Source organism: Phalacrocorax aristotelis, chromosome Z, assembly GCF_949628215.1.
Source record: "Phalacrocorax aristotelis chromosome Z, bGulAri2.1, whole genome shotgun sequence".
NCBI lineage: Eukaryota > Metazoa > Chordata > Aves > Suliformes > Phalacrocoracidae > Phalacrocorax > Phalacrocorax aristotelis.
In genome coordinates, this window is record NC_134311.1 from 34,442,922 (window position 1) to 34,457,109 (window position 14,188).

General features: G+C 38.6%; 1 long non-coding RNA gene across 2 annotated transcripts; it reads left to right on the forward strand.

Moving 5' to 3' along the window:
• Window positions 1–8,043: 8,043 nt before the first annotated feature.
• Window positions 8,044–13,977, forward strand: LOC142050251 (uncharacterized). 2 transcript variants are annotated; one of them, XR_012657964.1, is made up of 3 exons: window positions 8,044–8,317; window positions 10,182–10,296; window positions 10,907–13,977. It is a non-coding gene; the product is annotated as an uncharacterized LOC142050251 (long non-coding RNA). The 2 variants fall into 2 exon arrangements; XR_012657963.1 differs by having other exon boundaries at window positions 8,126–8,317; window positions 10,916–13,977.
• The last annotated feature ends 211 nt before the right edge of the window (window positions 13,978–14,188 follow it).

A 14,188-nucleotide genomic window follows, 5' to 3' on the forward strand; every position in this document is an offset into this window, starting at 1 on the left:
TTAAAAAAAAATAGAAGAGAGACACCATGATGTTAAATTATACTTTTATAGAGGGATGCATAACACATCCCCACCCAATGAAATTATGCATTCTTAACAAATTAGAAAAGCATGTTCAGCTGCACAATTTGGTATACTGTGTTATGTAGAAGGGTATCTGCTAAAATAGGAACTCTGTGTCTCAGGGGCTTTCCAGATATCATTCCAAAGTTCTTTTGGTCTACAGTTCCAAGCATACCACAGTCTCCTGACTGCACATCAGCCAAGACTGAATGGATTAACCTCTGAAAGCATGGCTTCTAGTGGAGTTGAGATCCAGAGGAAAGTCTGTCAAATCAAATTATTTCCACAAGGTAAAAAATGCAAGTAAATTCTAACAGGAAAAAAAATTAATCACAAAAGTTCTCTGGTTTTGCTGTGCTTTCAGGAATAAGGAAGATGCTTGACTGCTGGGCAACCATTCTGGGATGGAATGAAGCACATTATTCCACTTGTAGCTGCCAGTAGTATTTAGCAAAAGTTGTGACATGATAGAGCACTGTAGCACCCCAGCTTGGTTCCTCAGTCATTTCATGAGGAGCAATTCATTACCTTCCCTCATGGTATAAAGCTCCTTGAGGCCAGTCAAGCAAACTCCTTCCTTCCTCAGGAGTTTCTAGGGCTTCTTTCAGCACTTCTCCTTCAACCTCTGTCACAGCAGTTGTGACTAGAACTGGCCAGATTCTGCCTAAAAATGCCTCAGAGACTTCCTGCACTAGGCTTGTCTCTCCATAGAAAGACTTCTGAGGAAGGTTTCCACTCAGCACCAAAATCCTTCTTTCTTCAAGGCCGGTTTCTTACCCCAACACATTCTATCATCTCTTCAAGCTCCTCTTGACCAAGGTCCTAGTATTCTTAAATCTGCAGCAAGTAACACACAGCTGTAGCATCAGGGTTATAGTCCATCTTATTTACTCAACCTTCCTTGAATTACCTGTTCATCTAAGAGCCATGTCTTGGAACAAAGTTGACTGGCTCTATATTCACATTACTCAGAAATGGGATGGATTTCCGAACTGTGCCTTTCCTTTTGCAACTGTGTGCTTGTGTATTTCTGTGCAATCAGTCCTTCCTTATGTTTCAGTGTCTAAATTTTTTTTCCTTGCAGAGGAGCTATATCTGAAGAGAATCCCTGTTAAAAATAGAGCAGTGGGCGGAGTCCTTTGTTGGACTACCACAGTTGGGGCAGCACAGGGTTTCCATGTGTGTCATTCTGGTTTTCTCCAGATTTCTAGGATACTACAGAGTATGTGTGTGCACATATGCATGAGCCTTCTCATACAGTTATACAGTCATATATATAATATACAAATATTATCCTGTCAGAGCAGCAATCTGGTACCTTGAAAACAAGCACTAAATCTAGTAGAAGCTCTTCCAAATTTTCATTCAATGTTAAAAATGAGCAAACTTTGACATTCCAAAACTATCCTAATTTTGGACAAGACTTAAGCAGACAGTATAAACATCATAGTTTTTGTCAGCTTTTGAAACTTCAGGTCCAGCAAGAAAATGTCTCTGGTAGTAGGGTCCACTGTCTGGTTATGCACTGAAATGAAATCTTCAAGTTGAATTAACTGTGTAAGAAGTCATTATTTAACACAGCTTGAGCTACTATAGAGAACCACAGAAGAAGAGCAATAATTTAATTACTATTAGTCTCCACTTATTTCTGCTATGGCATGTTAAAATCAGTCTGAATTTTCTCATCAAGACCCACTGTTCTGGTAACCAGTTTTTCCCTTTGTGATGATAAGTGGAGGCAGGTTTGGCTGCAGTGCTGACCTATGTTGGTCATTATTCCACAGTAGGGAGTAATTTCAGAATGTGTAGCTTACTCAAGTCAATTACTATCACAGTTTTTCATCCTGTCTCACTGGGTAGCCACTTTACCTTCTCTTCCCAAAAGAGATTTATTATACCATGGATTTTCCTTGTTTAATCCCTATGACAGCTTTCTTTATTAAATTCCGGTCTCAAGTAAAACATGCTTCTAATACTAGACCTGGAGGCAGGCCTAAAACTCTTCTCAAGTTCAGACTTGAATCATCTGGAGTCTTCCCTGAAGGGAGTAACTCTGTATTCAAATAATTAATAGCAATAAAATAATGCACTCATTCTGCAAATAACTCATAGTGGATTGTTTAGTAATTTCAGGCCATTCAGGATGAATTAATTCCTTTACTGAGCAATGTCTTTACTTAAAATTGAATCATTAATTAAATATTTTGCTAAGTAAATTAAGTACTGGGTAATTTATCTGTTCACTAATGTAGCTACTGGGTAATCCAGGAAATCTTCCCAAGTAAGTAATTGAAGGAACATGTGACCCATTTAAATTGTTCCCTCCAGCAAATAGTAAATGTATTGTAGCAATAGTTTTGAAATTTTATTCCAAGAAGGCCACATATGCAGGTTGTACACTGAGCTTGAAAACTCCAATTTTCTTGTGATACCATAAAAATATATATGAAATTGACCTGAATGTTTTCTACCAAATAAGGAGTTTATTAGCCCATGATTAGAAAGCTGTTGCTGAAATTTGTACGTGTGTGGCAGTGGTGATGGACTAATGCTAGCTGCCCCATTTTTACTGTCCTTTACTATCCAGTAAAGCCCTTATGCTGCTGAGTGAATGCTCTGGGACCTTAACCAGCAAAAAATAAAACATCTTAAAGACAGGAATCTAAATGTCACTCTTGTTTCATGGAGAACAAAAGCTATTTACTTGTCACCCCAGTCCAAAGGGTATATTGACACTATTGGGAACGCTTCAGTCTGAGCCAGATATCAAAATGTGCCTATTGTACACGTCATAAAAAAGCTTATGCTAAAAGGGATTCTTAGTTCAACACTGGAGTCAGCCTAAGTACATTTAGTGCCTTAGCATGGGCCTTGCTTCTCTTGTACATGGTTCTGGATGAATCAAGTACTGATGGATCTATATAGCACACAGGTTCAGAGGTATGCTACAAAGCTTATAGTTCCCAGTAGGAGCATTGGCTTTATTTCCAGTTTCCTGGAGTCATTCACCTCTCCAGTGATGTTTACAGGGTCACTTCCATATTTAATATTATCAGCTCTTGTGTGTGGTGCTGTCTGGGACAAAAGGAATATTCTTCCCTTTCACAACATCAGCTCTTCCTTGCTTAGTATAGATGCTTCCCTATGGGACTTCACCCTGCTTGCATTCAATTCTGTTGGGCTCATTTTGCAAAGTCTGAGAAAAGAAGAGTGGGAGGACTGGTCTGGTAGCCATAGAGCTTTGCCAAATTCAGGTCTGCCTTGCAGTCACCTCTGCAGCTACTACTGAACAGTCATAGATGGACATCTGTCAGTAAGTAGAAGTCATGTTGCCAGAGGCTAGGGAAGCAGAAAAGGAGCAGTCACTATTGCAGGATAACTCTGGTTGTCAATACTTAAATCCTCTCTATAGTTCCTACAACTACCTGAAATGAGGTTGTAGTAAGGTGGGTGTCAGCCTCTTTTCCCAACTACCAAATGGTAGGACAAGAGGAAATGGCCTCAAGTTATGCTAGGGGAGGTTTAGATTGGATCTTAGGAAAAATTTCTTCACTGAAAGGGTTATCATGCATTGGATCAGGCTGCCCAGGGAAGTGGTTGAGTTACCATCCCTGGAGGTATTTAAAAGGTGTGTAGATGTGGTGCTTAGAGACATGGTTTAGTGGTGAACTTGGCAGTGTTAAGTTAATGGTTGGACTGGATGATCTGAAAGGTCCTTTCCAACCTAACTGATTCTATGATTCTGTGATTCTGTACGAAGAATTTCCCTTCCCTCCTGTACTTTCTGAGTGGCATGCAAGTTCTGACACAGGAGTGTTTCTTCTGTGATTCTTTCTTTCTCAGGCAGTGACCTTGATATAAAACGTGTACTTTAAAAACGAACAAAAAAACCCCAGCTCTCAAAACATGAAGAAATAGGAAAGTGTATCTGCAAATAAGCTGTTTTTTATTTGTCTTGAGGCATAATAAGATACAAATCATTCCCAAGTGCATTCAGGACACCTGTCTTTCTTCCTTGCAATAAACCTGAGGGTTAATGTTATAGAGAACAAAACAGATGCAGTGCTTCACCCCTTCCTGCTTTACTTTCAGGTAAATATGCATTTCATCAATGTGTCTAATATTGTGTGTCTGTAGGTCTAATAAGAAAAAGAAACTGAGCATCTAGCTCTGCTGATGACAAGTTAAGATGCTTACTGTACTGCAGTCAGGTGTCCATCCTGGTGTGGAGTGGTGATTCTGTTAATTTTTCACTTTGGGGATTTTAGAGAGAGTAAACCTACACACACATACATACATGCACACACACAAGACTGCAGCTGAACAAATTTCAAACAAAGAGAAAATGGCTTCACAAGGAATGAATGCTGCTTTTTCTTCTTTTAATCTGGAAATTCTGTTTAGTTAATGGAAGCCTAACTGTTCATATCAACAGAATTATTTGCTATATTTGGATAAAATGAATAAAGTAACCGGCAAATTAGCAACACCATTTGAGAGCCTGAATGTACAGTTTGCATTCTGTTTTTTTTCTTACGCCACATCCAGTGTTGATGATTTGTATTTTATATCAGCATTATATCCATAATTACTGATACCAGTAGATATTATTATCAGGTCAAACCTTGCTTATTTCACCAGATTAGTCACACTGCATCAGAACACACTATAGCCAGGAAGGCAAGGTTTATTTATTATATTTTTAAGTTAAGGGTTGAAAACTTTGGAAATATGAAAACAGACTGCCTCTGAAAATTGACCATGCTTACAAATTTGTACATATCATTACAAATGAGTTGTATTAATATGTCTGTATAAATAGTATCTATTACAGATCTATAATTTAATAATAGAGAAGAAACAATTTTTCTGCTTTAATAATGAAGAAAAAAAAGGCCAGTTCAAATTCTGAATATGTGGTCACACCTTAAAAAACCTTTCAGTGAACCTAAGAGTAGGACATCAGCTTTTTTTCACTCTGCTTAGTTTAATATTCTAACTGCAGGAGTAGTGCTTTGCTGTATGACCCCTGTCATAGAGTTCACCTGAGGTCTTTGAAAAGGTTTTTAGCTAAAGTCATCATTTCAGCTGCTGCATCTAAATCTGACAGGACTGATGAATAAGGACTTTCAGCTGCTGGAGCTCATAGTCTGCCATATTAACACATTGAAATGTTGATTTGTCTTAATACATGAACTGGATTGTCTTAGCATACGAACAGCTGAACAGCATCCTTGCTACAGATAGAGCTCTTTTGGGCAGAAAGATAGGGTGGACAGCTTGCATGAACGACCAAAGAAGGTGCTTTGCACCAGCTGGATGCTTTCCAAGCATGTGATGCCGCTATGAGGAAGGTAGAAAATTCTTTCAGACTAGCATATGGTCACAACTCTGTGAAGTCACAGATCCATCTTTGCATTTTTCATATACTTCTGTCACTTGGAAGTACAGGCATCTCATGCTCCAACCCTGTGTTTTCTGTCATCTATATGGATTGGAAACTGGTTCTACACCTTCCTTTTTCCCCTATTCTTTTTTGCAAATCTCCCTAGAACTTCCTTATTTTCAGGAAGGGAGGAGATATCTATTCTATATTTGCCCTTATTCCTTGGCCATCATCACAAAGGAAAACTAATGGTCTTCAAATACTTTGAAGGAGCAGCTGAAGGTTAGCTTGGTACAAACCTTCTTTCTTCCTGACAGACTATCTACTAAGACAGATATGCTTCTTTTGTTTTCACAGTAGTCCAGTGAAGAAGGTAAGCCTGAGGTGTGGGCTGCTGGAAGCAGATAGGAGTAAAATGGAAAAGAAAGAGAGAGGAGAAAAGAGTGTAAACTTTCATGTAAGAGATTCTGAATGATTGTGCTTATGTCTATCACTCATGTACCCATTCTATCACTGTCATTGAAAGTTGGTCTCTGGCTAGCAAGGGAAGTCACTTACTTGTCTGTGCTACTATATTGCTCACTGAAATGTGACCAATAATTAGAGTTGGGACAGAAACAACAAATCACAGTAGCTAAGCACATATATAAGCCGATTTACAAAGAGAAATCATCTTACAGCCCACACGACATGTCAGTCGGAGAAACAACCAGGACGACAAAATCACACATTTTCAATTTCACCCCAACCCACTTAATCCCCTTTAAGAGAAAGAGCAAAACAATGAAAAAGCGCTAGGGGTGCCTTCTGCTTGCTCCTTGAATTTCAAACTCCAGGTGAATCTCCTTCATTACAGAAATTAAGTCAGACATTTTCCTTCAGTACATTAAAACAATTTATGAAAGAAGTCTAGAGCAAGAAATGATATGATTTTATATGGGAAACTTTTTTTGCCCTCTTACAAACTATTTGGGCTAGAATCATACACTTGCAGTAGCACTGGTAGATGTTCTACCTATGACATGCAGAGCTCTTTTAATCACTGCAAATATTCATTAGCACGGTGCATTTCAAAATGCTCACACCTTCACAATCACATATTTCAAGATCATTTGGAAGATGCAACTAGCTTAGAATATTACTGCCAGCTCTGTTAGTGGATCATATGGCAGAAAGAATATTAAACCATTTGTCCAAAAATCATCCTGGATATGCACTTGCATGGTGATATTGCTAAGGTGTAGATACAAACACCTTGGGACAGGGGCTGTCGCTACTTTTCTGTGTGAGACATAATATAACTATATTCTAATCCTCTCTGGGTTGTATTTGCCTCGAGAACATTAATATTAACTAATTATAAGGGCTGTCATTCTAGCTGCTTCAGCAATTGCTTCACAATATCAGCACAGTCCATCAGCTGATGAACTCCCGAACCTTTTTGTTTTTCTTTCTTTAATTTCCTTTTAATTTTACATTTTCTTACTCACCAGTTGTAAATATTTGTACTTTGGCATAAGATTTTCAGAGGAACGGGGAAGAGCTGTCTCATTAATCCATTCATTTTTGCTGGCTTAGTCTTTATATGTACTTTGTTTTAGTGTGAATACTGGGAACTCTCTGTACCTGCAACACGGCATTGGACTTTGGTGTACATACACATGGCTCAGTGCAAACTGTAATCCATTATCAATTTGTATTTACTAACCATTAGTCTATTTGGCCCCTATTTGGGCACCTCCTTAGGGTCCACATCATGCTGCTGGTATTCACAAAGTTGAAGGATATTCCTTTTCTCCTGTTCTTGTTTAGCATTGCTTCTGAGTTAAATTTTTTGCCATATGTATGCATTTGAAAATAGGGTGTTTGTCAACATGGTCAAAACTCAATTCCATTTGAAAGTTGAACATTGTGTAAATTAAGCATAATGAAGATGTGTTTGTTACAGACATTATATCATCATTCTGCCCGTAGTCTGCCCAGTCCCTCTGTTTGCACTGAACAGTGCACAAAATCCTTCTATTCATTTCAATGCTATTCTACATCAGGAAAATACATGATCCATTTTTGGAGACACCACTGACATCTATGAAAAAGACAAAAATATTTACTGTCTTGGTCTGGATAAGTGCTAGTTTTCAGTTATCTTCCATCTGTTTTGAATGCGTTATAGCTACTTGACATGGTAGAATTAGCCCTACTCTTTAAAGGCTGAGTATACCCCTGATGATTTTAACCAAGCTTCTTTTGTGTATGAAGAACTAGCCAAGTTTACATGCTCCATGCTCCTTGGTTCAAGCTCTTGCTTTGGAAATAGAGTTTTAAAACAAAGATAGCCAGGAATAAAATCACTTTTGGTCCAAACCTCATGTTGTTGCCCTTGTTGTACTCATCCAGCTTGACAGCTAGTCCAACGAATGGCTTACAGTCTTTTCCATCTGCTGTACTAAACCTCTATAACATGATGTGACTTACTTGAGTGCCAGAATATATCAACTATGAGACTGCACTTGATCCCTGACTTAAGAAAGATGTTTGAAAATACATTGTAAAATGAAAGGCAAAAGAAATCACGAGGTTGAAAAGATGTTGCCAGGAAAGGGATCATGCACAGCTTAAGTCCCTTCCATCTTGCTGTTTGCACTTAACTTAGGGGTTTAGACACCTCTAAAAATTACAAACCCCTAACAAGAAACAAGCACCAGTGAGGCACAGGTGGCCAGATACTGTCCTCCTCAAAAAGAGACCTGCACCAGAATAGGAGAGTTGCTCACGTCACTGGAAAAACTGTTACCTCTTGGTAGAAGAGCATGAGTCTAATGAGAGACAGCTACACTACAAGAACACAGAATCACAGCCTGTTCAGAAGTAAGTAGTGGTATGTTATAAATGGCCTACAGCTCTCAGTACCAGCTCACACAGTGCTGCTGTACTTGCCGATATATTGTTATTGCTAATTGTGAAGCAGGACTGTGAAGTGCATACCAGGAAAATGGTCTGTAAGTGTGGAGGGCAAAGAAAGCTGGAGCATGTTTCTTTGCTGATATCTAAGGGGTGGCATAATGTGATGGAATTTTATTACAGTTGGGGAAATTGCTCACTCCTTAATATGTGGTTTTAGGCTAGAAATACAGTAAATACATATTACTGAGATGTTGGTGACTTTGTTCTGTAATTCGCCAAATGAGTACTGTGCTGTTTAATGATTCACCCAGTCTTTTATGGATGAGGAACAGAACTCACTCTCTAAGATGTTTTAATGCTTTTTAAAATATCATGAATTAAAATCATTCTACCATTCCAAATGATCCAAATCCATTGATTATATATATGTGTGTGTTTACAGTCATAAATACTAATATTGTGTCCATGCCGGGCATTATTTCAATGTGGGGACTGTTGTTTTTAAAGCATTAACTGTATGCTGTGCTGTAAAAATCAGTGACAGCCAATGGCTCGAGGAGTGAGCAGAAACTTATTTATTAAACTTGTACTTTTTATTGGAGTCAAATTCTACTTATACAGACTCAGAGTTTAATAATCTGAGAGGACTTGAAAGCAAAAATATTCCAGTAATCACAGCTTGATCTTTAAAAAATTCTACTGATTTTAAAAGGTTAATATTACAGAGGCAATTGTTTTTTTATAGCCCTGTTTTGATCTTTCCTGTATCTGCAGGTAAGTAGACTTGTTCCTAATTAAAAAGCAACAGAAAGAATGGTAAATTATTGCTATTTTTGCTTTACTGGAGCTACTTGACTATTTGAGGATGATCTTGTCTTGTTAAATTGCTATGCTACTATTTGAAAAGGCTTTTATGTTGAAATGAAGCTGCTTTAGTACAATGCTTATCCTGCTTATCCTGCTCTAGTACAATGAATATCCCAAGTGCAGGAAGCATTTGCTCCCCATGAACGCTCACTGCAGCCAGCAAGATCATGTGCTGTGGCTCTGTAGCACCAGAACTCAGCAGAACACCTGTGTTCTTAAGCCTTACATACCTAGACAATCTGTGCTTACAAACTTTGCCAAACTGAGGAGGGCTGTCGTTAAGCTTTAGGTTGCCTGGAGCACTTGAAAAACATGGCCATTGAAAGCAAGAACAAATAATAGGCAGAAGACAATGTCTTCCAACCTCACAACTTTTTGTACAATTCTGAATGGGCTGCAGTGGGTGGAGGAGTCTTTGTTTGCCCCTGGTTGACTTAGAGCCTTAAGCACAGGCAGAGTTTCTGGTGTTACTGCCTTAACACAGGGTTAATGCCCACACTAGTTTGAATTTGAGGTGGTTTATATAATTAATAATGATGATTTACTCCTGTTAAGGTCCCAAACTGGGGCCCTATTTTTGATTGGTTTTGAGCAAAATGTTACAAGGAATGTTTGAAGCCCTGACTCATGAGATGCAGTACTTATACTGGTCTGTTGGTATCTAAGTAGTCATAAGCTTCATTCAGGGAACCAGCCAAGCTTTTACTGAGAGAATCAGTGGTGTTTCTTTCAGCTCTTTTAAATCAAGTCCCAAATATGGAGAGCAGAACTGGAGGCTTGATCTGTCTTCTACAATCGATTTTGTGGCAAGACAGGCATTTTAATGGATTTGTAGAGAGAAAAAATGAGCAAGGATGTATATGCTGATCTTTTACTGTTAGGGGTAGCTCGAACATTGCTAAGCTTTCTACTTTGATAAGAAATTGAAACGTGCAACTGTTTCTGTTATTTTTCTTGGAAGGTACTAAAAAGGAGGCATTAGAAGACCTTTAGAGAAGTTTTTTTCAATCAAGAGTTAAAAACAACATTATTATCCTCATGGACCTAATTTTCGTCAGTGAGTGACACTGACTTGGGTGAGTATTCTGCTGGTTCATCTGGAAATCTGGATAAATACCTTGGGTTCTATCTCCTGGTTGGTCTGGGCTCTTTTTCTTCCTTTTTTCATTGTCATAATTTTTTATAATGTGGTTCAAGAACACTCTCAAGGTATGCTCTACAATATTTTAAAAGCCTTTCTCATCACCACCAAGATCTGAGCCTTTACTTTCCCCCTTCCAGTCAGAAGTCCTCCCTGGGGCCATGTCCCTGCTGGTGGTGCACTCTTCTTTTTGCATTTCCTTCTTTTAGCTAGGTATGAACAAATCAGGATTCAAAAAGGGAAAGCATCCTGTATATTTGTATTGGTATTCTGTCAAGTTCGCTAGCTAGAGTTAGATGTCAACGAGAGCAGAGAGCCAAACAAGTTGCAGCTGCTTTCCAGACCAAACAAGGGAAACGGTGCTTCTGTGAAACAGATTCAGATTATTTCTTGCATTTACCCATACTGATATTGCCACTTTGGGGGGAACCATCATACCCTGTCACCAAAATCATAACTGACCTCTGTCAGCTCCATGCTTATTTACACACACAAACATTTGTGGTTGATGTGTGTTTCTGAGTCTGATTTGGGATTGTTGTAAGGGCCCTCAGGCAAGAATGAAGTCAAGGACATAATCGTTGCAAGAGTGATCAGGGACATCCTGGAGGGATGCAAACAACCTAGCAGCAGGTGCCAGTTGAAACCAAGACAAAAGGAACTAAGGACATCTCCATCTAGATAAGAGTCGGAACACCAGTTGAAACCAACACACCCTGCCACACACCGTGACAGGATTACTCAATGACCATACGTGCAAGAAGGACTCAGAGTTCATGGAAAGGACACAAGAAACACCCCTTCAACAAACTACTAGGGACCATGAGGGACCACCTGATACCTCTTCAGGTGCTCCTAAGGGACTAAAAACCCATAGGTAATTAAAATGCAATATTGTTTTCACTGGCATGTCTATGAAGAATAAATGTCACATGGCTGCAGATACAAGCATGGGACTTTCCTGTGTAAATTGGCATTTTCCATTTCATCTTTGCTGTAAATCCAACAGGAAAAGCCAAATACAAAATAAGAGAAATACACTTCTAGTGCTCTAGTCTAGAGACACTCTAGTCTAGAGACAAACCTCTGCAGCAGATTTCATCCTAGGTGTTCTTCATATTACAAGTGCATAATGTAAAGTTTGCAAGTGTAGGATATTTGTGTAATTATACACCTTGCCAAGTAAACAATTGCAGCAGTGAAAGCTATGGGAAAAGGAATATGCAGGACTCTAGGTAATTGTCTAATAACAGGTAGGAAGGTTCTATCAGGTAGATATCTTTCATTCTTCCAAACAGTGAAAGGTTGAGTGACAGGAGAAAGTCTATTTGCAATGTCAGAAAGGATTATAATATGATGAGAAAATCTTTTATATAGACAGAGTGGATTTTATTCCCATGTTTTATAAGCTGTACTCAGGAATAATTTTGTCCAGTGGTAGAAGTCACCAAGGAAACAAAAGTTGGTCCCTTCCAGCAGTAGACAGACTTGAATCAATTCCTCCTTGAGAGAAAAGATGGTGTTCACTCCAGAGAACCAGGTGGAGTTACAGGGGTGGTGCAGAGTATAGGAAAAGGCAAAGAAGTGCTGGCACTAATCCCCACAGATTCAGTATTTCAATACTTGTTATGTGCCCTGATATCTTGTGGAAGAGTGAATCAGAGATGTTTTGTATTACAGCTCTACTTCTACACAGGCTTTCTGCCACCAAAGGACTCTGCTGGTGGTAATACCTCCATTGATGCAAGGCCAGAAACTGCACAGAGTAAGGTAAGGCACGAAAAGCCATGATATTTACTGTGCTGAGATAAAACGTATGACAGACAACAGGGCTGGATGCAAAGAAAGGGCGGATGTGTACAAAGCATTGCTATGCAGATGTTCAGTACAAACAGCAGAAAGGCATTCACTTAGTTTTAACTTTTGGGACTTCAGAACTCTTAAGCATATTAGTTATTTAAAGGAAGAGAAGCTGTTAAAAACAAAATAATGAAAAACATCAAAATAACATGAAGAAAATGAAACAACAATGTATTTACAAAAAACAGATAGTTTTATTTTTATCTGATTTATTTTTCTCTTACTGTTAAAAATGAAAAAAATTGCCATAAGCAGTCATGCTATCACTACCTTTCTGCACTCCATAATGCAAGTTCATCCATGGATAATTTACCTTCCTTTATTTGCATTCTGGTTTAAAGGAAAAATTAGAAGTTTAACTGATTTTACTAGAACTGTGTTTGCTTACAGTTTTTGGTTTTTTTTTTTTTTTTTTACAGTGGGTCACACTAAGAAACTGCTAATTTCATTGGTAGATAACTGCATGTCTAAGCCAACTCACAGACTCCTTTGGTACGAGTTGTGCGAGTGAATGCTCACCATTGAAAGGAAGCAAAGGGCTCTCAACATGTGTCTGAGGATTCCAAATCCTAAAAAATATTGTAAATTATAAAAAATGTGTCTGAGGAGATAAATAGGCCTGTATCTTGCAGTCTTCTGTGCAAAATAAGGTGTTGAATTGAAGTTGTTTATCAAACTTGTGTAAAGAAATATTGTAACTTGATTTATCCCATAAAATGCTGCCCAGACTTGTTTTAAAGATTCCAGAAAATTACCAGAGGGCACAATAATATTTTTTTAAGAAAGCACAAAAAAAAGTATGCCTTAGATTTAAAATCCAGTGTTTCTTTTGTATAAATATTATATGGTCATCGTTACTTCTCACAGATTTGCAACTAACTACTAAATGAAGGATCACAAATTGATCAGCATCGTGTCTGGATATTCTTTTATATAGTTTCAAGCAGATGCAAAAAGGTATACAATCTTGTTTTGTTGCCCTGCTGTATGTTTAACTAGGATACTTCTGTATTCAGTGTTATCCTAACCAGCAATTAAAAACTCTGCTTCCTGACTAACCCATCATTGGAATTTTACTCACCTAGACTTAATTTCCATATATCGTTCCCTGGTGCTTTATTGCCATCTTTGGACCCCTATGTTCCTCCAAACAAACAGATAGCCTGTAATAAAATACATGTCACCATACTCAGATCAGTATCTTATGCAAAATCTTTCCCACATATATAGGTAGACAGACAAGTATTTATACAACTGTAAAAATATTCCTCTCACTTATGGAGCAAAAAACTAAAAACAGTGGGGGAAAGAATGAAGGAGCTCATCAGTTATTATCTCTTATTAAGGATGGAAGATAAGTGTGGGATTTGACGAAATGTACTATAAAATCTCTAAGTAGATCTCACTGACTAGGGAACTCCCTGAGTACTATACTGCCTAATACCCAAATGCAATTTCAGTGGGTCCTTAGGCATCCTAGATGTTTTCCATGTTATAGTGAAAGAAACAGAAAAATGAGGCCACTGACCCCAGCTGACCAAAGGGATATCCCACACCATGTAAAGAAGAAGGAGGAAGGAGGGGATGTTCAGAGTGGTGTCGTTTGTCTTCCCAAGGCACCATTACACACGATGGAGCCCTGCTTTCCTGGAGATGGCTGAACACCTGCCTGCCCGTGGGAAGCAGTGAATGAATTCCTTGTTTTGCTTTGCTTCTGTACACAGCTTTTGTTTACCTATTAAACTGCCTTTATCTCAGCTCTTGTAGTTTAGCCGGTAACTCAGTCCCACACAGCCGCTCACTCACTCCCCCACCAGCGGGATGGGGGAGAGAATCAGAAGGGTAAAGCTCGTGGGTTGGGATAAGAACAGTTTAATAATTACAATAAAACAATAATAACAACAGCAGCAATAATAATGCCGTGAAAAGGAAAGCAATGAGAGGTGTGTGAAACCCAGTGCGGGAAA